The sequence below is a fragment of the Tribolium madens genome, unplaced genomic scaffold (assembly GCF_015345945.1).
Source record: "Tribolium madens isolate multiple individuals breed KSU strain unplaced genomic scaffold, Tmad_KSU_1.1 Scaffold_97;HRSCAF=244;Tcas5.2_LG3a, whole genome shotgun sequence".
Classification (NCBI taxonomy): domain Eukaryota; kingdom Metazoa; phylum Arthropoda; class Insecta; order Coleoptera; family Tenebrionidae; genus Tribolium; species Tribolium madens.
The window spans coordinates 4,170,227-4,195,097 of record NW_025401069.1 but is presented as its reverse complement, the minus strand read 5'-3'; the positions used below and the strand labels follow the sequence as shown (position 1 = coordinate 4,195,097).

Sequence of the window (24,871 nt, the reverse complement as noted above, 5' to 3'; positions counted from 1 at the left end):
TGCTAATTAATGTATAATTTTTGTCTAAACAAACTTGTCAAAAATATGCTTGTAACTAAATATTGTGGCCTTTCCTTCAACATGCCTTTATTAGCACAAGTTCAACTACTACAGTGACCACTAATCAGACTAAATCCCTTCGAAAACAAGCGCAGTTCTATTTTATGTTACCGCAGCGTGCTTTCTAGACGAACATGCAGCTGACAATGTTGACACTAATTGCCATAATATCAAAAGCTGTATTTTTAATTTATAAAAGCTTAATAACTGATGTAATTACAATCAATCACTTATGTTTTGAAATCTCTAAAAGATTGCAATTCCCGTTTTTCGTGATCACGTTGACATTTCTGTAACTATTCTTCTGTAAGAATGCAATACGGTCTCGGCAATGTTTCTTCTCAAAATAGAGCTACGATTTTTTTGTGTCGAATTCATATCGTTCCGGCGCAGTCACTAGACCGGCACAAAGCGTTTCACAAGCAATAACAAAAACTTTGGCTTTTGATTCGAGAAACGATCTTTATGGGCGTGGTTATGCATCGTCTCACAAAAAGTCTCTAATTATGCGGGTGGAAGTTTGGCGAGATTCCTAGTTCGTATAGTTTACACCAGTTTCGTGCATAATGTATTCGAATTTGATTTAAAGCAGGTACCCAACTCTCTGTGCAAATCTCAATGTCGTGTTGACATATCTCTACAAGCAATGTGTTTTAGTGCTTGCCCCCAGTTTAAGAGTTTGCCGGGTAAACATTCTCCGTCGGGAATCGACCTACGCTTCGGCGACCACGCAAACACCTCGACATTGCTTTTTATTGAAATCTTGGATCGTTTTCGTAGTCTCAACACCAGAATTGCCTCGATTTAGACCTACAATTTTCGGATGCGAACAAATAAACGAAATCGGACAGTTCAGATTTAATCGAACGAACAAAACCTATAAAAAATTGCTATGGAGGTGCCGGCATTCGCGCTGTAGGAAAAAATTTGGCATAAAGTATCATGTTCCAAAAAGTCATATTTTACTTTTACTTTGAAAATTAATTAAGTCGTCAACATGACAAGTAATTGTCTACTGCTTCAAGGACTCTAATTTTATTTTCTGGGCCAGTAGCAGTACTCTGACGGGGTCTTCTATTGACGACCAATCTTGTCGTAACTTGGCTTCCAGTTTTCGAAATGTTTCAGAACCCGGATGCATTCGATTTGGATACCTCTCCAAGTACAGAAGTGCTGCCGCAGGAGCATTTTTCTTGCATTTTCTATGGATTAAGAGCATGCCCACTTTTTCGATATTTGTGTAATAATACATTGTATTAACGAAAACTGACTGTTACTTTTTAAATGTCAAATTGAAAAATTTGCAAAATATTCTTGGATTCAATTTTATAATTTTTAAAAATGAGGAAGCTAGACGCCTATGTGAATTGTATAATGGGTTGCTGTCCATATTATTTCAGAAGTAACTTTCCTGTGACTAACCCTGTATATATTTCTTCTTAATGCCAGATGTGTGCCATGTTTAATAAACACAATATCTTTCTAAAATTGGCACGTAATACCAAATAAAAACTGTGTTGGCAAATAGTAATTTAATTTTTTTGTGTTATATTTTAAGATAAGACAAAAATCCATCAAATAAAATTAGCCCTAACTTTGTATCTGGATAAAATGTGTCACAATAGGCAAAGACGTCTTCGGCTTATTCGCACAAATGAAGCACTTTGTCCTTCGTTGTGTGCTTCAAATAATAGACTCATGCGCAAAAATTCGTTTTGCACTTGGTTCGTAAATAACTATTAATACTAACACATGTCAAGAAAAATATTTTAAGCAATACAGGGTGATTCAGCTTAAATGACTCACTTGACCCCTCTTGGCAAACAACCCACAATACACAAAGAAGTTATTCCTTGATTCATATTAGAATTTAGAAAGTTTCACGAAGCAAAGTTTGCTGTCCGAAAATATCGGAAGTGCCACTGCCACACGCACATGCAACAATACATTTCAATCAATGGCAATTTTTCGAATAAACGCAATTTTATTTTATAGAAAAAGAATAGGTAAATTAATTATTTCATAGCCGATGCTTTATGTGGCTAACCCGCACTCTGCTCACAAGCCACGATTCTATTCACAAAACACAAAATCAAACATCATTAAACACAACGTTATTAATAAAGTTTGGATTATTTTCTAATTGTTCCCAAACAAAATAACAAAAATCTAATCTACTAGGAAAGTCAGCATCTCGTAGTTCTTGCACTAACTGCATGTGATAGGGATGAAATTTATTAGTTATTAAAATCCTAAAAACAGAAGATTGGCTAATTCCCACTTCTCTTGCAAATGCTCTTTGCCCAATAGGCCGATTTTGTTCAACAGTCTACAACACCAAAATTTCCTTCTCCAAACTAGTCGCAGTTCGTATACTTCTACGCTTACTTGCAGGCAAATTGTGACAAGAACACATTTCCAGTCGTTTAAATTTTTTTTGCGTAGGATGTAGGTACTCGTTCTGGATATTGCCGAGCTAATCTAGCATTTTTACCAGATGCACTATAAGTTAATATCATATCAATTTTTCATTATTTGTAAATGAATATCTCGGCATTTTTAAAACTTTGAGAAGTCGTCTGCGCTGATGGTTCATTTGACGCTTTGAAATATTTACTTGTCAAATGGACGACACATTTCTTGATTCTCGATATTTTAAAAATTTAATTTTGAATCAAGGAATAAATGCATAATGTAGTATGAGTTGTCTGCAAAGAAGAGTCAGGTGAGTCATTTAAGCTGAATCACCTTGTATACTTAAATACTAACCCGGCGCATCCACCATTTTTAACCCAGTTATTTTGTTATTTTTTAATTTGGACTAAACAAATGTTATTTTTTTAGCCAACCCTAATTGCATTACAACTAATTAATTATTAAAAAAATAACAATTATCTACATTTTTGATACTGCTATTCTACCTGTAACAAGGTATGTACAGTCGCATGCAATAATATACAGGGTGTTTACGGTCTTGAGGTTGAAATTTAAATGAGATGATATTCACGGTAGAAAAAAACTAATACGCTATATAAAACAAAAATTCACGTTGTTAAAGAAAATTATTCATTTTACACTATTTGTTTGAGAACTGCTGCTTCGGCTGCAACAATGGTTATTAGTATCATTACCTTATGTTTCACCGTAAATCATAATCACGACAACCAATTTATTATTTTAATATTTTGCCATACATGTTTATAAATTTCGAGAAAAATTAAGAAAAACGAATCAAACCTATTGGAAACCATTCGCTGAAAGAGATTAAACAGAAGATCTTCAAATTTTGATAAAACCTAAGCAAAAGCAAATCAAATGATGACAGTGTCAAAACTATGAAGTGACTTTTTTCTTTCATTGTCATGGATACGATTTTTTATCTGTTGCAACAATACAATTTTATCTGAACAAGGAAATAATTCCAGTGACTATCAAACCGTGTACCAATATTTTGGAGTTAAATAACATTCTTGATAATAACAATTGTGTGAGTTTTTTTTCTCGGTTACAATATTTCTGTATTCTCCTATTACTAGGTCAATTTTCAACTCCAAGACTGTAAACACCCTGTATTTTGGTCGTAAATGTCACAAAAACATTATTCAATTTCCCCTTTGTGATTGACTTTTCTGTCTCAAAAAATTAATAATAGTTTAAACATCGATTGACTTTTAATAATTCCCGACATTATGGCACGAATTTCAACTTATACATAAATAAGTTTGTCAAAAAATTAAATCGACAGCGAAAATATATGCATGCGACTGTATTTCATGTTTCAACACTTGATAAAATTAAAATTTAATCAAATTTTTATTAATTTCTATAAATATAAAACAAAGAAAACATGTAACAAACAATAGTAGAGTGGATAAAAATGTAATTAAAAAAATAATAGGTACATAATAATTTCACTAGTAAATGATCAAAAGTTAATGCAAAATTTGTTATAAATTGTTTAATCTCAACATTAAAAAAATGTTCTTTTCCAGATGCGTGTAAACAAGATAATTAGTTGTTAGAAATAATGTCTAATGTCTTAAAAAGACAGAATCAATTTAACAGATTGTGCAAGTGCTGACATTTTTTCCTTTAGATGATTTTAGAATATTAAAAATATAGAAAAAATATAAACATATTAAAATTTTTGCGTACAGTTTGCTATCGGCTTATCTTTGTTTGATGTAAACGCTCACAACATAAAAATTTAGCTTTATTCACATATGTAGGTCTCAATTCTGAAAGTTGAATAAAAAATTAATTAATTAAGAGACAACTCCTTATCTTTGAAATGAGCCTCTTACTAACATCATCCAATTTGCTAAGTGCAATCACGATGAATGCGTTTCATCAAAACACAAATGTCCTCAGAAATTTTAATTTGGAAATAAGTTCTACTTGCAAAAACTGTAGTGGCTAACTTTATGAAAAACACTTGAGGTTGACGGGAGCTACGCCAATATCTCTTATCTTGAAACCCTCTCAAAGCTCTCGTACATTTCCCCGAGAGCTAAAGAGTCACAAATGGATCGATCTAGCAACGCTGCCTTCCGAGACACTTCTACCAATTTATATACTCCAGATAGACACTGGATTGAATAAATACATTTTAATTGAACGATTTACTGCTGTCGTATTTTGTCCGCTACATTTTTTCTCGACTATAATGAACACGAAGATTAAACTCGAGTTTCAATACACTCTTGCAATTGATTTATTATAAAAAAAACAAGTAATCACTTTAAGCAAATTACATTAAAGTAAATAGCTTACCTTGCAGGTCGTCCAGGTGCATCCGTCAGAATCTGAAACAGAAAAATTAAAATTAAAAAGTTCTCAAAGCTTTGATGATTAAGAGATTTCAATCTTTCAATGAACAATAAACAGTAGCGGTTAACAAGATTAAAAGTAAGAACTGTTAATAGATGGAGAAAATAAAATTATCAGTAAAAATGTCAATAACTCAATACACCAATTACAACCGTAACTGCTATATCAACGATATAACTTGTTTATAACAACTTTGTTGTTTTATGAGATACTTGGCAAGTTTCTATTTGAGGAGTTTGTTTTGTTTGAAGTAACTTGGTGATATATTGAACCTTCCAACCGTATACTAGTTTTAAACTACTTACATCGATTCAATTTAAGAAATTTTAAATTAAAGTATAAAGTTAGAGGCAAAGTCGTGCGAGTAGCCAATCAGCTAAAAGTAGAATTACGTTACACCATTCTTTAAATTTATTATTTGACCCAAATATAATATAAAAATAATATAAATTATTATTATTTATTGTACAGACTGTATTATAAAAAACGCCCCAAGCCATAATATCATTATTTTAAAAGATATTAGTCATATTACAATACTTCTTTAACCAAAGTGAAACAGTTTTTTGTTATCTGTCGTTTGCTTGTCTTAGATAAATACTACTCTTTCCAAAAACTACATTGTTTTATTTTATTTTTAAATTGCTAAAATAGTTAGTGATAAATAATAGTGAGTCAGTGAGAAATTCACAAATAAAAGAATATACAGTAGTGTTCCATTTTAGAAATTAAAATAAATATCACTTCCGGTAAAAAAAAGCAGCATTGATTGGGCATATATCTATCCTAAAAAATAGATAACAATAAACTGTGCAACTTTGCTCTAAGAATTATTATTATCAAAAATAATAATAATAACATTTTGGTTTGAGGCCATAAATAATATTGCAATTCTTCTTAGATTTTAAAATTATAGTACTTTTTTGTCTTAATTAAACTACACAAAACAATATTTTTGATAAAATAATATATTATTCAACCGACAGTTTGTTAGTGATAATTAAGTACTTTTGATAAATAATACTTCTGGTGCAGCCAGAATATGAAACTGATTGACGCGACAAAATTAAATGCTAAGATCTTACTTTGAAATTAGCTAAAATCGGACATCAAAATCTTCCTTTGTTTGGTAATAGTTTTTAATAAATTAAATGATTTTGTATTTTTATGTCTTAAACTTCAAACATCGTAAAATTTTCTAAAAAATTGTGCAGAGTTGAAATCTGTGTCATAAATCTGGCGTTTTCGCTTGGAAGGCATCAATAAAGCAATACTTAAAGAACAAGTTGAATTTCTTTAAAGTGCAAATTTTCCGATGAGAATTGAAGAAGAAAGAGCGCCAGATTCGTTTCGATTTATATTATTCACATGAATGCAGAACCTTGCAAAACGTACAAACTAAATTCGTTTACCGGAAATGAAAAACGCGCTTGCGAAAGAAGCTCGGGAAAACTTGCAAAATTCATAATTCATCTCAAACAGCTCCCGCTAATGCCTTCTGAAGGCTGTATTAATTCTTTACATCAAAGAAGACGCGCTACATTGTTGAGGACCGGGATGAGACCGGGAATTAAAAGTAGCCCGGAGCTGTCAGCATGCTAGACTCAACCTCCATCAAGATTGATGACAATCATTTCATAATATCGACACAACCAACACACCAAACACAAACAAAATGACCAAACAAATTCGGATTATGGCGGACAATATCTCCAAACTCAGCTATTTGCACAGCAAATTCTAACCAAACAAACTAAAGCCAGAATATGCTTTCTTCCGTTGACCGCCAAATTAAACCAAACTGCATCAAACTGACCGTAAATCAAACTTCTAATCCACCATAATAATTCTTATAATTTTAGGTAAATTTTGATTTATGAGTGCCAAATACATTACCATTTTTATAGTGAAAAGTACAAATCATTAAATAAATGCAGTTGGAGCGTGTCGTTAAAGAAACGTAGACCGCCCATTAATTTGGATAAAATAAAACAAAATTGTCGCATAATCGCATTTGCAGTCGTTTGCGTGTGTTTCAAAACCGTAACACAAAATATGTAAATCCAGGTTTTGAAATAAATTGCCAGAAACATTATTTATTTAGACAGGAAACGGAAAACTAACAATTAACCATTTAATTCTTTTAAATGTAAAAAAGTAATTGTTAATTATTACAAAACGAAACTGTTAAAAATTTATATCAAAATTGGTATTAAAACAATGCACAATAAGCTGCTATACAATCAAGTCCCGATTCAATAATTTTAAGACAAACTACTTTTAAGCAAACTAACCAACAAAAAAGTTTCTGTAAGTTAGTGCCAAATAGAGCAACCTTTAATTAAGTTATCTCTTCCTGAAATCAATTTAACAAAGTTTAACAAAAGTTAGTTCTAACTTAAATAAAAATTAATTCTAAACGAATTTTGCTTTTAACATTAAGAGGAAAAATGAAAAAATCATATGATGAAAACTTTTTAGTTTACAAGTAAAACTAGATTATGTTACACAAACAATTATTAAATTAATTAAAAAATAATGAACAATAATATAATATTATTGTTGAAAACTAGGTAGATAATAAATCGTTTAGATAATGTGCCAGGATTCTAAATTCGCACCATTTAATAAATTAAACATTTGTTAAAAAAAGGAGCATACACCACGCCGCCAAAATGGACATATAGCAGGAAAGTTACCACTTGACAGTCACGCTATTTCCATCCACAAAATAACTCGCAAGCCAATTACGTTATATCCTAATTAACAAGTTACAATTAAACACGTAGCGTTGACGGATCGCCTACAACATGTTAAAGATCTTTCACGACCAGTTTTCCGCTTTTCTCAAGACACGCGACTTCCGTCTCCTAAGAAAAGCCGGAGCCTTCATTATAAAACACTTCACTGCGAGACGCAAATATTTGCTTTCACGGCGAATATCGCAAAAATCGATCCATTTAAATATTGGTTATGATTAAATATCAAAGGAGCGAAGCTCCGACGCCAAAACTCGTGTTTGATGCTCGAATAATTATTGCTGCTAACTTTCAATTAGCGGTCAGACAAAACTATGTTCGGTTCGAATATATGTGAAAAGATTATTTATATTCGGTGTTCTTGATCGACTGACGACTGTAAATTTATTCCAATGTAAAATTTTAAAAACAGAACACGTGCATTATAGGTCATAGGTCGGAACTAAAACTGTCAAAGTACATCAGCACAATACAGAAATATTTTATTTTCACCACGTGCAATTTCAAAATGTTTCCTTAGTTAAAAAATAAATGTTACAATTATCTGAATTTAAATGTATCTAACTATAATAATGATACATTATAATACTAATAACAAACGAAAAAAGAGAAGCTTTTATTGCTTTCGATTAAAACATTAAGCTCCAACGCTAATAATAAAAATTGAATACTGTTGAAAAACCGAAAAGTCAGATAGCACTTTCTATTTTTTTATAGTCCCATTATTATTTTATGCAATAATATTTTAATTTGATGGTTTTAGTACAATTTTTTTTAATAGTACTTTTAATTATATAATAATAATTTTTTATGTCAAAACAAAACAAAAGAAACTTGTTTATAGACCTTCAATAAGTCTCTTTTTATTAAAGATTTTGATTTTTCTCCTTTGTAATAACTAAAATAATAGTTTGTAGAGTTTAGCTAAAAGCAATAAGTTTTTAAATTGCTTTCATACTCTAGTCATTCAAACTAAAAAGTCTGTGCCTCTGTGGAAGGAACTGTATTCGTCAAGAAAGTGGTTTTAGTTATTCAACAAGAATAGTTCGTACATATTTCAGTTTTAGATACTCGAATGTGATTTTAATAATTCAGCGTCTTGTCTAGCACGAAGTCACGATGTGGTGTTACCTACCTCGCATTAAATTAATAATTATTGAGAGCACCAAGCTGGAATATTTTAAACAAGTCGGTCGAATTTTAAAACTGAACTTCGACACCAAGCACTGCTTTAAAGATTTAAATGAAAACATTGCCAAAAACTAAATGAATATGTCAGAGTCCATGATTAAAATTCTCCTCTTTCTGTAAAACTTGCAGTTATCGTCGATAACCGACACCTTTAAATTTGTTCAACGTAATAAAATTTTTCTTTTTTTTGTGCAGTAAATAATAAATAAAACTTTGCAATAAAAAAAGAATGTTGATCAAAATGAAAATTAACAGAAGTCGAGTAAGTGAACAATTTATCAAGTGATTAAGCTATCCTTGACGAGTACTGTGGCTAATAAAATTGTGCTCTATTAGTGTCACCGGTCGTTAACTAATAAATCAAACAGCAAATTTATGTAACACAACACTGAAACCAGAACCCAGAAAGCAACTATTAAACAAAAACTTGGTAGGTACAGAGTTGTATAAATCACAAAGCTTTTTCGACAAGACGCTAGATGTTCTAATTCTGTTATATAAATTTTGCCCTTTTGTTCTTGTTATAGTTTCCCTGTTAGTTTGTTATAAGGTAAGATACGATACTGTTAAAACTTTTAATTAAACTGAAATATGAAGCCCGAGCTGTTTGTTTAGGAAATGCCTCTGTCAGTTACAGTAGTAGCAATGAATATGTTGACAAACTAATTGCAGCACTAAACTTCTTTAAAATATTATTTACCAGATTAACTGCATGACTTATGAGCAGCGTATGTAACTAATTCTCTTTTAAAGGAAAAATAAAAGACTGTAAGTAAATTGAAAATTATTTTATTGTTGCTGTTGCATGGCAGTGTCAAAACGTCAAGTATTGTTGAGTATATGCGAGAGTAGACTTTGAATAATGGTAAGACTGAGTTTAATGAATGTGTTCATTTATTATATACCAACATTTGAAAAGGTCTGTATTTGAAGCTTTAGTGAACAATACGTGATCCTATCGTTCAATGTATTGTCCTCCAATACTGTGTTATCAAACCAACAATTTACCGATACTGCTGCAAACTCGTTTTTTATTCTAATATTTTTATTTATTAAATTTAAGCTTTCTGCTTAAACTAGTACCTAAGTAGGTATAACAATAAAAATTAAAAAGTACAGAATGGCACAATACGGGTGTTCCGTTTCCTAAACAATTTCATGTCGTCCTAACATGAAACCAACAGTTTTTTGCATCTTTGAATCAGAATTCAAAAATCACCAAAATACTTCAGCGAAGTTGCAAAGAGTATAATAATGTTTCAGGAAACTACGCATAAAAATAACACGTTAGAGAAAATAATTTATAAACTATCCTCCTATACGATATGTATAATAAATGATAAATATTCTATCTAAAATCATTCAATCAAAAACAAAAAACGCTTTAATAAATTACTAATGCAGTGACAATTTTACAAAGTTATCTTTTTAACTCCGATGTCGTGTTTAACAGCACCCCATGTAAGTCCTTAATCGAAAAGCATGAAGTTTGATTACTCCGGAAAATACGGAGTTTTCAGTTAGCAATCACTGTCATGTAACAAAATCGTGACAGCAATCAGCTCATTATCAGACGTGTAATGACGTGCAGTATTCGTGTTGAAAACACGTGCGTAATGGCGAATTTATCGGCTTTCTATATCAGTTTCAGTTCATATGTTACATTCTGACCTAATTATAACTCAAAGCTCGGTTTCTAAATTTACCACTATGTCGGAATAGTTCAAACCGTAACGAATGATCAATTTAAATTTTCTTGAACCATTAGACAACAATGATTTTGTTACAAATAAAAACAATTATTTTTGATCGATTGCACGCACTGATCTAATTTTAATGCTTTTAGGTAATGGCAATTAACCGTTAATCTCGTAGAAAGTTCAGTAAATTTGGCAACTACCGAAACAAAACCAAAGAAATTACACGAAATGGACACAACAAACGTCGCTCTCTCTCGAAAACTTGAAGCATTAGGCGAAATTAAAGTTTTATAGTTTAATCTCCTCTGCAATGATCGTAATCGTACAACTTAAAGATATCCAATTTGCAGCATCTGCAATTCGAAATCAAACTCTACAATCAGGGTTAAAAGGGAAATTAGTTGCATACTTATATTTCCTATGTTCTAAAATAAACAATTTTCACAGTGAAAACATGTAGAAATTAAATGATAACAATTTCTTTTCCTCACGGTCAAAAAGATAAAACGGATACACAGTTTTCATTAAAATAAGGTTACCCCAAATTTATTTTCAACAATATTTTATTGCAAAACTTTCCTAAATTTATATAATTAATTAATTATTTAAGTATATAAAAATACCACTCGCTTCGTAGTAATGAAGATCTAAATATAAAATCTTTTATTGTTTTTTTACATGAACAAAACTTATTTTTATCTAAACGTGAAACCGTTTCTTATCTAAGAAGAATAAAGATAAGTCTCCGTCGATGAATAATTGAAATTGTTTGTTTATGCTAAATGGTGCAAAACAGTTAAACGAACCGGGATGTGAAAAGGTCTTCCTCTAGAATATAAAAATTCGTAAGAACTATCTTCACCCGAATAAGTCGAGATCGTTTCAACAAACAAAAAATCCAACATTAATAAATAAAATTAATATTATCAAAGTCTTTATTCGAGAGACCAATTGGAAGACAAAACTGGGTCTTGCATAATTTACGTTCTCATTGTGTTTCCTCTTGCGACATTAATTAAAATAGCAATTAAAAGCGGGAGTAGATTGAGGAAACACGCCTAAACAATAGAGAAAACATTTTCAGAAACCCTCAAGAAAAATTCTTAATTTTAATTAATAGGTGGCAGAAAATAAGCAAGGATGGAATGATAAAGAATGTTGCCGAGAGTTGGAAAAACGAAAATCGACAACGTCCCTTCGTAATTATAGTTCGAGCAAGTAATTATTTTCAATTTTTATTGAGTTATCAGATGAGCAACTCTGCTGGGAAAAGGCGTGGTTGAAAGGGTAAGATGAATAATGAGTACCGGAGTGAATCCCTAATGAATAGACCGGAGCGGGTAAGTATTAGTCTTAAAAACTTTGCGAAAGACACCCGTTCTACTATTAATAACCGCTAATTATTTATTGCGATCGGAGATCTATTTTTAGACTCGCTGAAGCGACAATACAAAGATAATATGGCGTTTAGCACCACATCAGTAAACACAATTTACGACATAAATACCGCATGAAATATTTAGAAAAATCAACTATTTATTACACTTCGCGATGCTTTCAAAAATAAAAATATTAATAGCTTCAACAAAAATTACGGCATCGTTCTAGTTTTTATCATTGCAGTTTTACTGTGCAGTAGCGACGATAATCTTTTATCACATTTCATTACTGCTACTATAAAACCAAAATATCTCATTTTTCTTGCCAAAAATGGCAGGAAATATTAATAAACACTTTTATACTAGAGCACATAATATACCTACTTGATTTACTATGTTACTGCATTTTTAATGTTTATGTTATTGTTGCACACTTGTTGGTAAAGAAGGTAATAAAATATATATTTTTACATTTATATCAACAGAAGCTATGTTAGTGGAAATTTTAAAATAAGATAGTAAAAATAGCACAATAACTTACAAGTGAAAAAACTACGACATTTGTTATTAAAATACTTGGAACATGTCAAGTAAGGTAATTGCATATAAATTTTATAGGTTGTATAAAAGAAAGCATTTTTCACATATTTCTTTAAATATTTCATAAAAACGTGTGAATAATTACACGCATATTTTTGATAAGATCAAAGATTTTTTAGCATAAGACATATAAAAAAGAAATTTTTACGCTTGTGCATCATGAGCCCAAAAAAGTAATATTCAGGCGATTTTATAACGATTTGTTCCTACAGCAAAATGTAACTTTAGGAAATAAGGTTTTTTTTTCAATATTGTATGTACGAGTACAAAAAAAGATTTCACCCAAAACTTTGTTTCAAAATTAAACAAGCAAACAAATTTTTAATATGACAAAGTTGTCAACAGCTTTTATTTTCTACTTAAAATTAACGTATCTTATTCCAGCAAATTAACCAAAGCTTCAATTAAAGTTTTAATTTGAGTAAGCATTATTTAAAACAGTTTGAAATTAAAGATTAATAAAGTTCTTTAATAAAGGCGCTTTTCAACCATCCTCACTTGACTTAGTGAAAGATGTTACGTGCTTGTTCGATGAAACTTTGACTTTAAACTTAGAACAAAATTCCACTTTGTTGTATTCTGAAAATTAACAGTGTTGAAATAAGAAAAAAAATGCATTACGACCTGTTTATAAACTGCTAAAGCCAATGTAAATTATGTTCATCTTGAGCGAGTGTAACGCGTATTATTGCAGTTGTCGTTCAGGCTTTATAATGTAGGATACAAGAGAACGGATCCAAGACGAAGTTATCTGAAAATGTGTGGAAGAAGGGAAATAAATGCGTGCTCGTCAACTCGAGTGCATAATACAATACAGGTCGATATGAGAAGAGGGACCGAGACCGGGAGTCACCCTCGACTCGAACATTACTTTGCGATATTAAAACTAGAGTCAAAAGTTCAAGCTTGTATTTTTATGTAGTTGGCTTTTATGTCGCATAATATGACAGCGGCTGCTGTTGCCAGTGGACGGTGGAAGAGATATGGAGAGGAACATTTAGCAAAGACCCGCATTTATGTCATCCTACGATATGCTCTCTGCCCCTACTCTACGTTACTTTCTTTGTTTATGGTTCTTTATTTTTTACGTTCATTCCAACAATTTCTCTTCTAATGTCTTATCAAAATTTGCTCGAATTACGGTGTCACGGACAATTGGCGTAAACACCACATTAGATCTACTCTAAACTCTAAATCTCAAATACAGGATTTGCCAAATAAAGCAAAAGTATCAAGTTTTTTTATTAAGTAATAAAAATAAATAGAAAAATGTTTACTAAACAAGCTTTCCTAGCTCGGACAACTTCCTATTTAACTACCTCCGACCAGGTTGGACTTTGCACGATCGTGAACTTTAATTTATTTAATAAAAACTTAAAATTTGTATCATTTTAGTAAGTGACTTTTATCTATTGTCTACAAAAAAAGTTGCTGCTTACAGTAGTTGGCAAAACTGAACTGAAAAAATATCGTAAAATCGTCTCACGTCTCACTTTTTAAAAGGTGGTGATAAAAATACGTTTTTATTCATTAGTAACCAAAATTTTGTTCAAAAAGTTTTAAATACAAAAACAAATTCAGACAATTCACACATATACCAGGTGAATAAAAAGTATGGAACCAAACGTTTTTTGCTTAAACTATTTATTTTTTGAAAAAACTAATTAATGAGTGATAAAGTAGTATAAAAATGTGATAATTTCACAAAAATAAAATTTTTCGAAATTTCCTTTTGTTTTTGAGTTGTACAAAAAAAATTATTTTTTTAAATGGCAACCCACTATAAAATAATTTTTCTCATAACAGCTATACTCTAAGGATTACAACTACCTACTTTATATTTAATTTTTTCAAAAAAAATTTTCACATAAATTGCAATTTTGACAAAAAAAAATCGCATAACTCAAAAACGAAACAAAATTTCGTTCTGAAAATACGATCACATTTTTTATATTACTTTAATTTGTATTAATTATTATTTTCTGGAAGCAAATGATTAAAAATAAAACCGCTTGGTTCCATACTTTATATTCACCCTGTATAAGTTTCTTGTTTAAACTGAACAAACAAAATCTTAACGTGCGTTTTTCCAATAAATATAATAAATCACTTGTCGAAAATTCGCATTTTCATCGAAGTAATTTCCGTGCAATAAACGTGCTTTAACCTGACGATATTATTTCAGTGCAGCCGTCGCTAAAATATAAAATTTATCAAAACCGTTCAGCAACGTCAAAGCTTAAAATTTCTTCCGTTTTCAAGCTACATCCAATTTCCACGGGGCGTCGCTTTCAGGTGATAATCTGGAATTGTACGTTCAGGAATCTGAACGAAAAGAAGTGCTCGGCGCTCAAAACGGACCGTTATTAATCAAATCTAGGGAACGCGCCATGAAAATGGGGCTGTCTGTGGCCGGTTTAATTGGGCTCAGCGAGGCGTGATGGATGTCGCAGCTTTCACAACTCGTCCTTTGCCGATATCACCTGCAAAAAATAAATGTTCAAAGTGCACGAAATCAACGCGCAAATTTCCACAAATTGAAACGTTGATTACAGCCGTTGCCTTAACAATTTCGCCTGATTGCTGATCCCAACAAATGAACTCACAACTCGAAAAAGACGACACTCCACTCGCACAAAAGATTTTTCAATTCCTTTTATAAATGCATGCACACTCTAGCATAATCTCAACTGTGTGATATCTGTTTCTCAAATATAAAACTAAAACGATACCTACATGTACAAGATGAGTCTTAACTTATACGCATAAATTTAAAAAACGCTAGTCTTTGCCCAATAATAACGAATAGTGAAAAAAATTGAGTCATAAAAACACCATTCAACTTTTAAATTTTAAATATTACCAATATTATCATTATTTTGACCAAACTTGGTATAGGTACTGGTAGACGTCGACTAACTTAATTTGACATTCGATAGTAACAATGAAAAAAAGTTATGATAAGTATTGAGTAAAATAGATTTTTTTCTTTGTGGAGATACATAATCCGATAAATTTGCGAAAAAATTAAAACAATATTTTTTGAAAAAAAAAGACAAAAATTTTGTTTCTTTTTTTTGAAAAGAACTGTTTCTATTTTTTTGTAACTCTATCGAATTGCCTCCGAAAAAAAAAGTTTTGTTAAACTTATTTTGCATTTTACCCATTATTATTTTTTTATTGTCACTATAAAATGTCAAATTAAGAAAAGTTAATATCTACCACTATATCGAGCTTGGTCAAAATAATAATAATCTTATTAGTACTCGTATTATACAGGATGCGCCAGAACTCGCGCCCCAGAGATAAATGCCATTTAAGGATACCAGGAACATGGAAAGAATGTTAAAAAATTCTGTCTATAAAAATTTAGGAGTTATGAGAGTTTAAATTTTGCACTTTGACTTTATTTATTTCTGTAGGCAAAATAATTCTCCAAATTTTTTTGCTACAGACTATTAGAAGAGAAAACAAGGAAGCTGTATCCTAAATTGTAACTCTGTTCTTTGTTATTTGTGACTTTTATTGGCAAAATTTTTGTATCTTTACTAAATAATTGTAAAAAAAACATATACAAAATCATCAATACCATTAAATAGACATAAAAAATGTCAAGTGTCAAAAAATAAATGTCAAAATTTTTTGACAGATAGAATTTTTTAAACATTTTTTTCATGTTCCTGGTATCTTATCTTACTTGAAATTTTTCTCTGGGGCGCGAGTTCTGGCGCTCCTGTATAAAATTTACAGGTTGAATAGTGTTTTATAACGCAATATCTTAGTAACTAAAAAACTTTTACTAGAATTTTTTTTTACTAGTTTATGCGTATAAATTTAGATTGTATAAACACATAAACGTTTCCGATTGTCACTAAAAATTTTAATCTTTTCCATGGTGTTCGATTAATAGGTTTTTTCTGCATAAAAAATTAAAACAGCATTTTTAGATTAAATATTGTTGTTGGTAAATTTATTTAACTCGTAGATTGGCCTTTTTATGTGTCTATTCTTTTACTGAATAAAGCAAATAAGAAATCAGTTTCACGAGCACTTTGACAACCACTCAATTGAATAATCAATAAATGTGATTACCGCTACAAGCTTGTTGAATAAAGTATGCATTGTTTGAAGATAAGTTGTAAACTTTTCGCGGCAGCTTCATAAGAGCGAACCCGGCGCATCCGCCAAAAACAACTTTATCCTTCCAGTTTGATGGGCTTAATTGTTAAGAAAATTCGCAAAGCCTTAGCACCACCCTACCAAATTAAACTGACTACCATATTACAATCCACCTCCGTTTTCGTTGTCTCATCTTAAAAAGGCAGTGCACCGACCCGAACATAAATCTTTTTCATGCACAACTGGTGTCAAATTTCGGCGAACTGACGCCTTCAAAGTATGGTTTTCTGTGCGAAATGAACCGAAACTAAAAGACAGCTACATTTTGTTACACTTTGTTCGCGTTGCTCAAACAAAAATTTGGCTTCTCTGGCTCATATAAATGGAGCTAATGTTTGCTTAATTCGTGAAGCTGCGTAGAATTTGAAAAATTATTATTTGCTTAGTGGACGAGTGGCGTCGGCGGATCACGGCTAATGTGAGTGTCGTGGTTTCAGTGCACCAATTGTATTCCATTTTCCACTCTTTTAGTTACCCAGTCACGCACCAGATGGCTTCGGACTAACCCTTTTCACATTCTGCATTCTGTTGCTGAACTGGGAAATTGTTATTTATTTCTGATTGTTCAATATGAGAAACTCTCTAATTAAAAAGGCGCCGACCCAACTAGACTCCAATAAATGAGTTTTTCCTAAGTGACTCATTTTTTCTTGCCATCAAAAAATTGTTTTACAGTTTTCACCAATTTTACAGTTTTTACGATAGTTTTAAATGTCATAAAAAAATATTGTAAATTTTAAAATTGCGGGTACCGTAACCAGAAAAATTCACAGTTTTTACGATAGACAATAGACCATACTGTAAAAAATACTGACCAGTATTGATTAAAATACCGTTTTACTCTTATTAATATACAAATATCTTGTGACACTAGTCACGCAGTGGCGAGTGTTAACAATGCACGAGCATCACACAATCAGAGGTTGTAACACGTGTTTTTTATACTAATTTGTCTATTGAACGTTTTTTAAAATAATTCTTAAAAAAAAGTTGCATTAGTTTCGGTGAAATACAGCTACATTCAAAAAAAATGCGGGAAATGAAATTTTTCCAAATGTAAATTCGGTTCCAATTGTCAATTGTCAACTTAACAATACCTATCAAAAATATTTCTATCAATGGCATTAAATTTATACCAACTTGTGTAATGCCGCATTTGAGTGAAGTAGAGAAAGCTAAAGCCTGAAAAATGGTAAGAAAATTATGAATTTAGCGGCCATTTAGAGAATTTAGACTGCCATCAAAATATTTTAATCTATTTTTAATAAAACACGTTCACATTAAGGAAAAATTGAAAAAAAACCTCAAATTTTTTCGTTTATTTTGAATGTACGTTAATCGTGAAATACGACAGTCAGTGTTGATAAAAATATTGCATAAAAAGTTGCTAAAAACATTGTTACATAGTCGCATATTGCTATAACAATATTATATTAAAAATCTTTGTTAGGATTTTTAATAATAGTATATTAAAGAACAAGTATTATAACGGTTGATTTGCCATTATAAAACGAGTATTTTATGCTATTTTTTCTTATTTGCGCCCCCTTTCTTCTTATTTTAATTAAAAAAATATATATTTTTTTACACATAATATAAACAATGATTAAAAAAATAATTAGTAGTCTAAACAAAAACTTGCATGAGCAATAAAAAATTCATTATTTTCTAAATTTTTTACCACTTCTGTCAGTACATTCATGCGTTTTATTTGCCTCGGCATCCTCGCGGCACACATTCGTAATGAAAAAAAAGACTTTGGTGTCTTGATACCTAAATAATTGTTATAAAAAAGATGAAGACATTTTTGGAACTCCGGATTATAAGATTATGGTTAGCTAAAAAAATAGAACTTATGTGTATCTCCTATTGTTTGAAATCACCCTGGACATAAATAAAAACTGTCGTACCTCTCTTGGTTTCTGAACATGGTGGTAATTCACTATTATTGTAAATTCAAATTTGGATTTACCTGCAAAAGAATGTATAAAAACGTATTTTAAATTTCGTAAAACTAACAACATAAAACACTCCTTTTCAAGTTTTTATTACAAAAGGAAACAGATTTTTGTTTCCTTACATTGCAAGCTTCGTAAATTATTAAGTTTTATCCAGCCTCCCTAATGTTTAATCGGCCAACAAAACGAATGGTTTGTGCCCAAGCGCGGCTATGAACAGCCATATTAAATTTGAAAAACATTGTAATGTAATCGCTCGTAATGTAGGTACCTAAAATGCAATTTTGTTCCGGAGTATTAATATGTATCTTCTTCCCTCGCGTTCTTTATCAGTTCTCCATTTGGACTCCCCTAAATAATTCACAGATCTCCGGAAAATCGCCAAATAGTCAAACTAGCCTTCCGCTCGAATTCCTGTCGAAATCGGTGATCGATTCAAGCGCAGATGATGTTCTTCCCGCGAGTTGTGCGTTTTCGAGACAGAGCCCTCGGGAAGCTGCTTCGGAAAGAGAAATATAAATTGCAGGTAATTGGCCATTAATGCGGAATCGTGCAATTTTGGCGAACGCAGCGAGTAATTTATTATTTGGGCTCATTACAACACCGCCTTTGCATTAGCCCTGGCAGATGACAGAACTGAGAAGAGTCATAATAAAATTAGTGCGCCACATCGTCGCCGCGACGACAGCAAGGAACTTTGCGGAATCGTCCTTTAATTTAGGAAACAAAAGGAGAAACGGTCTCAGGAAGACAAAGACCGACAGCTTTTGAAACAATAGCAAAGCAGCGCTTTTACAAATCACATTCAACTAATATCTAAGACCCCGTGTTTGCGAGCTGCACAACAATGACGCCTCCACGATTTGCCAAAAGCCAAGAAGACACAGAAGAGTCACAAATTACCACGTTTTGCTAATTGATTCCCAATTTCAGAGAAATGTCAACGAAAGACCAAAGGGCAAAATAATAAGCCCCGTTACTGCCATAAATTAAATAATCGGCACCGACTAAAACAAAAGACGGGATAAATTTAATTTGGATTATCCTGGACCATACAAATTTAGAAACACTCTGTATAACTCTTAACAATTTTTTATGGTTGTAATATTGAAAAGAGTTATAATATCTAATATGAGTCAACTAAGTAGTAGTGAAACCCTCGTGTGAATTTAGAACCGAAACTAAAGCTTGTCTCTCTTGAAACCAACACGCATTCTGAAATTTATAGTCCTTTCTCTAGAATACTGATGTTGTTTATAGGCCACTAAAATAAATGACTCTATCAAAACGCCAAAATAAATGACACTGGAGAAAGCATCGTGTTAAGGATTCCGTATAAATTCCACCATTCGACATGGTCAAAATGCTCTAGGATCTATTATCGGTGCTTTAATATAACCAATGACTCATTCGAATTGTAAGAAAAAAGAGTTTTGCGGTGGGATATAAAATCGCAACGGCACCTAATTCGGCTGATGGAAAGAATCGGGAAAGAAATTGACTCATAAAAGAGGAAAATAGTAAAAATACCTATACGTATTGATTTTACCCTTGTGTTTATTTTTACAAATAGCACAAAAAAACTTGTTTATGATTCATAAATAAACTATGAATTATATTAACTGAAAACATACAGAATGTTTCACAGCTTATCCAAACATTTTTAAAAACTTACACAACTTCATACATACAAAAATTCGAGCTCTCAAAAAAACTGAATAAACCTCCGATAGAAAACAACATAAAAATTTATTACAATAAAACATATTCATTGACGCTCTTACGAGTGTAATAACAGTATTAAAATGCAAAACAAATTTTGCTCTCTGTTTTCGACAATATTTAGCAGATACCAAAATCTATAGATTATAATCTATTATTAGCAATTCAAACTTTTCCAATCTTTACCTTGTTTAGATTTTTATTAGAAGTATATTTTTAATAAAATCGACTTCTAGATACCTAATTAAAAATTTTATATCATCTTCATAAAATATTTCATTTAAGAATTACTTGAGCTTGAAAATATATTTTAACATCTATTCTTCATACGTTACACTAATTAAAATAGTTACTAAATTAGTACCATTTTAACAACTTTCTACTTACAAAAAGTGTATTTTCAATTGTTTTGGAGCCATTTTTATAGGTAATTGTAATTTTCTGTACTTATTTAATTTTAACAACAATTTGTCATATAATTAAATAGATGTAAAAAATAGGTAAATATGTACTACTCCAGCCAGTCTCAAATAAATAGCTATAGTAAAAATCACCAGGATAGACCGGTGCGTCATCAATTTCATTTTTTCATTATCAACACAAAAGTGAAATAAAAAATTCTATCACAATGTAAATTGAAACAATTAAAGGGTCTCTAAGGATGGTAACATTGAACATTAATTTACATGTGTACTTCAACTACACCACTCAAATGTCATGTTCGAGTGAATTTGTCAATTTGACATTGATAGTAACATTATTGTCGTCGTTGAAAGTCTTTTTGGTATAATTTGCAAGTATTTTTTGTTTATTGGTTGATTTATTGATTTTGTTCTGCGTCTCATTAGTTTCTTTTAATAATTCCTTACGATTAAGTAACTTCCACGAAATCAGGCATAAATGCACTTGTGTTAGTGTAAAAAATTGAAATAATAAGGGGTCACCGATAAAAATTAGCCCCCTATCATCCTTTATTTATTCTACAAAAAATGGGGCCAATCTTATAAAAAAACATTCAAATGCTGTTTTAGTATTTTACATATTGTACATGTATCGCAGAAACCACACTCTGTAAATAAAATTGTAATTATTTGAGGTAAATATGAGCGTTGTTTAAGAAGTCTATTATTTAATGAAGTAATTAAGAGTGCAAATTGAAATAGACGCATTATTATGACTCCCACATTAGTAATTTTCTGGTTTTCATAAGATCAGAATAAAAGCTTCTTAACGTTTGTAGCTTTGTTTTCGAAGGATGTAAGATGGCACTTTGTTTTGTAGATGTCAACTTTCTCTTTTTTTTTACCTGGAAGAATGCATCAAATTGTCCATAGTTTTAAACCCTTAAAAAACTCAATGTAAGAAATTACTTGTCTATGCTTCTTATGTTTGTAAATCCTGTTTATAAAATACCAATTTTGTATCCGTTTTCTTCCCACTTTACCCATTGTTCTTTAGAAAATCGGTTTTATACTGATTGTACCTACACTAAAAATTGCAAGTTTTAGATACAACATCCAAAAACATTGGAAAGCTTAATGATGTAATGAATACACTGCATGTAGAAAAAGTCATTTCCAATCTATTACATTAAATTTTAAATGAAAAAATTCACGTTTTGTAAATATGGTGAGGAGAAACGTCAGATGACGCACCGTTCTACCCCCATGATTTTTACCATATTTAGGTTTCTATTTGTATTAGCTCTATGGTATCAGATAAGAAACAATAACTGTTAGTTTTATAAACACTCTTTTTTTATCGTTTTCAAAACACTCGGCAAATACTATACATTCACATGGAAAGAGAGATAACAGGTTATAAGGTGGAATTAATCATACATCATAATTATGAGGCATTTAAAGGAGCGAAGTAGGTATAATTTTCGTAAGTACCACGTATTATAAATTGTGGCACATGTGTATCATTCGCGTGATGAATTTCCGCATTTGGGAATCTTAAAGACTAATCGTCCATATGCGAGTGAAATTTTGACGCATATAAATAGGGCAATAGAACCGTTTTCATCACTTGAACATTTCCCGAAATACAAGTTGTATATATTGTGTGCATGCGACCCTCGTGTGGAAAAGGGTGTTGTTATCTGGGGCACTGAATTCTTTTCCGGTCGGTCGTTATTCGTCGTGGATGCAAGGGTGGCGATATTTCTGTAATTGAGGATGGAATTTTCCGGCACCTGAGCGAAATGCGGGCAATTTATTTATGAAGGCATGCAACAAATAAAGCAGCAATATCGTCGGTGGAAATTTAGTGTTGTCGGAGGCTTTTGTTCACGAAATGAAAATCCCCATTTTTCTATTTGTTCATTTCGCCACTTCGACTTCGATGGCGGAAACGAGATAAAAAAGTATAAAAAATATCATCTGAAAAGTACGCAGCTAAAACAATAATAATGGAACAATAAAAATGGAGCGGCGTCCCTTTGTAAGATATCCAGCAGGGTGTAAACTAAAGTAAAGCCGTAACGGCTCCGGATGTGGGGTAACCGGGATAAATCTGGACCATTAACTGCTCCCGCGCCCGACGGTGACGTAGAGGTTGCTATGGACACGCGCGCAACTCGCGTGACGTCAGCTTCCGACGACGATGGGCGTCGGCACTCTGGCCTGGCCGGGCTCCACCGCTCTGATAATAGCGCCGCGACGCATATTGAACAAGTGCAACGTAGGGGCAGACGCGGACCCACGGATGGACAACGACGCAGACCGACGCCCCGTCCACACGAGCTCCACTCGCATTTCCACCGCCGAAACGACGCCAATTGATGGACAAGCGAATCGAGTGAGATTTTTGTCATATTCCCAACACACACTTACGAGTCCGAGTGTAATCATTCGCTGTATGAGCTTATTATGCTGATAGATCACAAAACTGATGAATTTATTTAGGCCCAAAATCCTTTTTTTTGTAAGAGTTGTTAAGCACTTGTATCATACATATACCAATCACTCACAGACAATGAGCAAGTTTTCTTTTTTGTTTTTTGTTTAATAAATAACTACAGGGTGTCACACGAGTAATAATGAGCCTGAAAAATTTTTTGAAGCAACCAACATTACATTTCAAAGATAACGTGGATATTAAAATATTTAGTTTTAATCATGTTTTAATAAATTAAACATAGTGACAAAACAGCACACTTCAACTTTAATTTATAAAAAGTCAAACCTTGGAGAATTTTGAAGGAATTATTAAAATGTTGCCGAAAAGATCAACAAGATTCTCATTTGTGAAAAATGTTTGGAAAACGCTTCGCAGACTGCATGTTTCTATCCAGCGCGATATCCAAATAGACGGACTTTCTAAAACTTTAGTAGTAATTTTTTTTAGTCATGTTATCTATGAAATTTAATGTTGGTTGCTTCAAAAAAATTTTCAGGCTCATTATTACTCGTGGGTTACCCTGTATATAATCATAAATATGACACTAATACAGCTTAAACTTAGGGAATAGTTCGGCTGTGTCAAACAAAATCACAGTAACTAACAATTTTTAAAAAAATTAGTTTTTTACATATTTTAGATTATTTTCATGCTTACATTCAATTAAATACTCATTATTAATTATTTGTTTAAAATTAGTAAAACAAAATTGTTTTGTCAAAAACAGTAACTACAGCGCAGAAGTCCTCTTCCCAGTGTAAAACACAGTATCTACAAAATATCTCAGAAACGGTAGGTTCTACTCTATTTTTTAAATAGAAATAACTCAAATAAGTATGAAAAACTATGTTTTTTACAATTTTATAATAACAACATATTTTTTTTAATCGAACTTTTATTTGTTAGTTTATATCTGCCACATCTCTGATCAGGATGGTTATTTTCTTTTAGAATTTAAAGAGTTGAAGGTAAGTTGCTTCTCCAATTGCAAAAAAAAATTATAATCTACCGTCGTTGGAACATATGCATAAATTTGAATTACATTAAAAAAGTATCCCAAAAATTATTAAAATTTTATTTGGAACCAAACTACTGAAATCAAGATAGCTTTTTTAAAAAAACTGGAAAAGTAAAACGTCAAGGGCGATGATAAACCCGACACCTTCCCAAAATGATTAGGACATTTTGTTTTGTTTGTCTTTTTTATCTTTTGTTCTTTATGTAAAAATGTCCAAAACTTCCGTAAAAGAATGGTTTCCTGCCAAAGAAGCAAAGGCTAACATTTGACAGATATTGTATTCCACGTTCGAACTTTATTTTGAAATAAAAAATAATATTAAAAAAAAAGTTTTTTTTTTTAATTAAAATTACACTTCCTGTTGAGACACCTTTTATCTGTAGGTAGGTACTATTATAATAATATATAGTAAACAATTAATTAATAAAAATTAATTAATTGCTTTTGTACTGAAAACTGCTTGAAATTGTATTTACTTCATTTTAATTTAGAGATTTTAGGTATTTGTAAAAATTATACTAATAAAAAACACAGTATCTGAAACTATAGATTTTTCATGATGTTTTACTTG

General features: G+C 31.4%; 1 protein-coding gene across 5 annotated transcripts in view; it reads right to left on the bottom strand.

Moving 5' to 3' along the window:
• Positions 1–24,871, bottom strand: part of LOC123014229 (glucose transporter type 1) — a 115,430-nt gene that overhangs the window by 78,294 nt on the left and 12,265 nt on the right. For 4 of the 5 annotated variants that reach the window (XM_044413217.1, XM_044413215.1, XM_044413231.1 and 1 more), the window contains exon 2: positions 4,834–4,865. The gene's annotated coding sequence lies outside the window, so the exon portion shown is untranslated. Of the gene's footprint in view, positions 1–4,833; positions 4,866–23,215; positions 23,231–24,871 lie in introns of those variants that run through there. The other variant, XM_044413216.1, reaches the window with a different exon arrangement.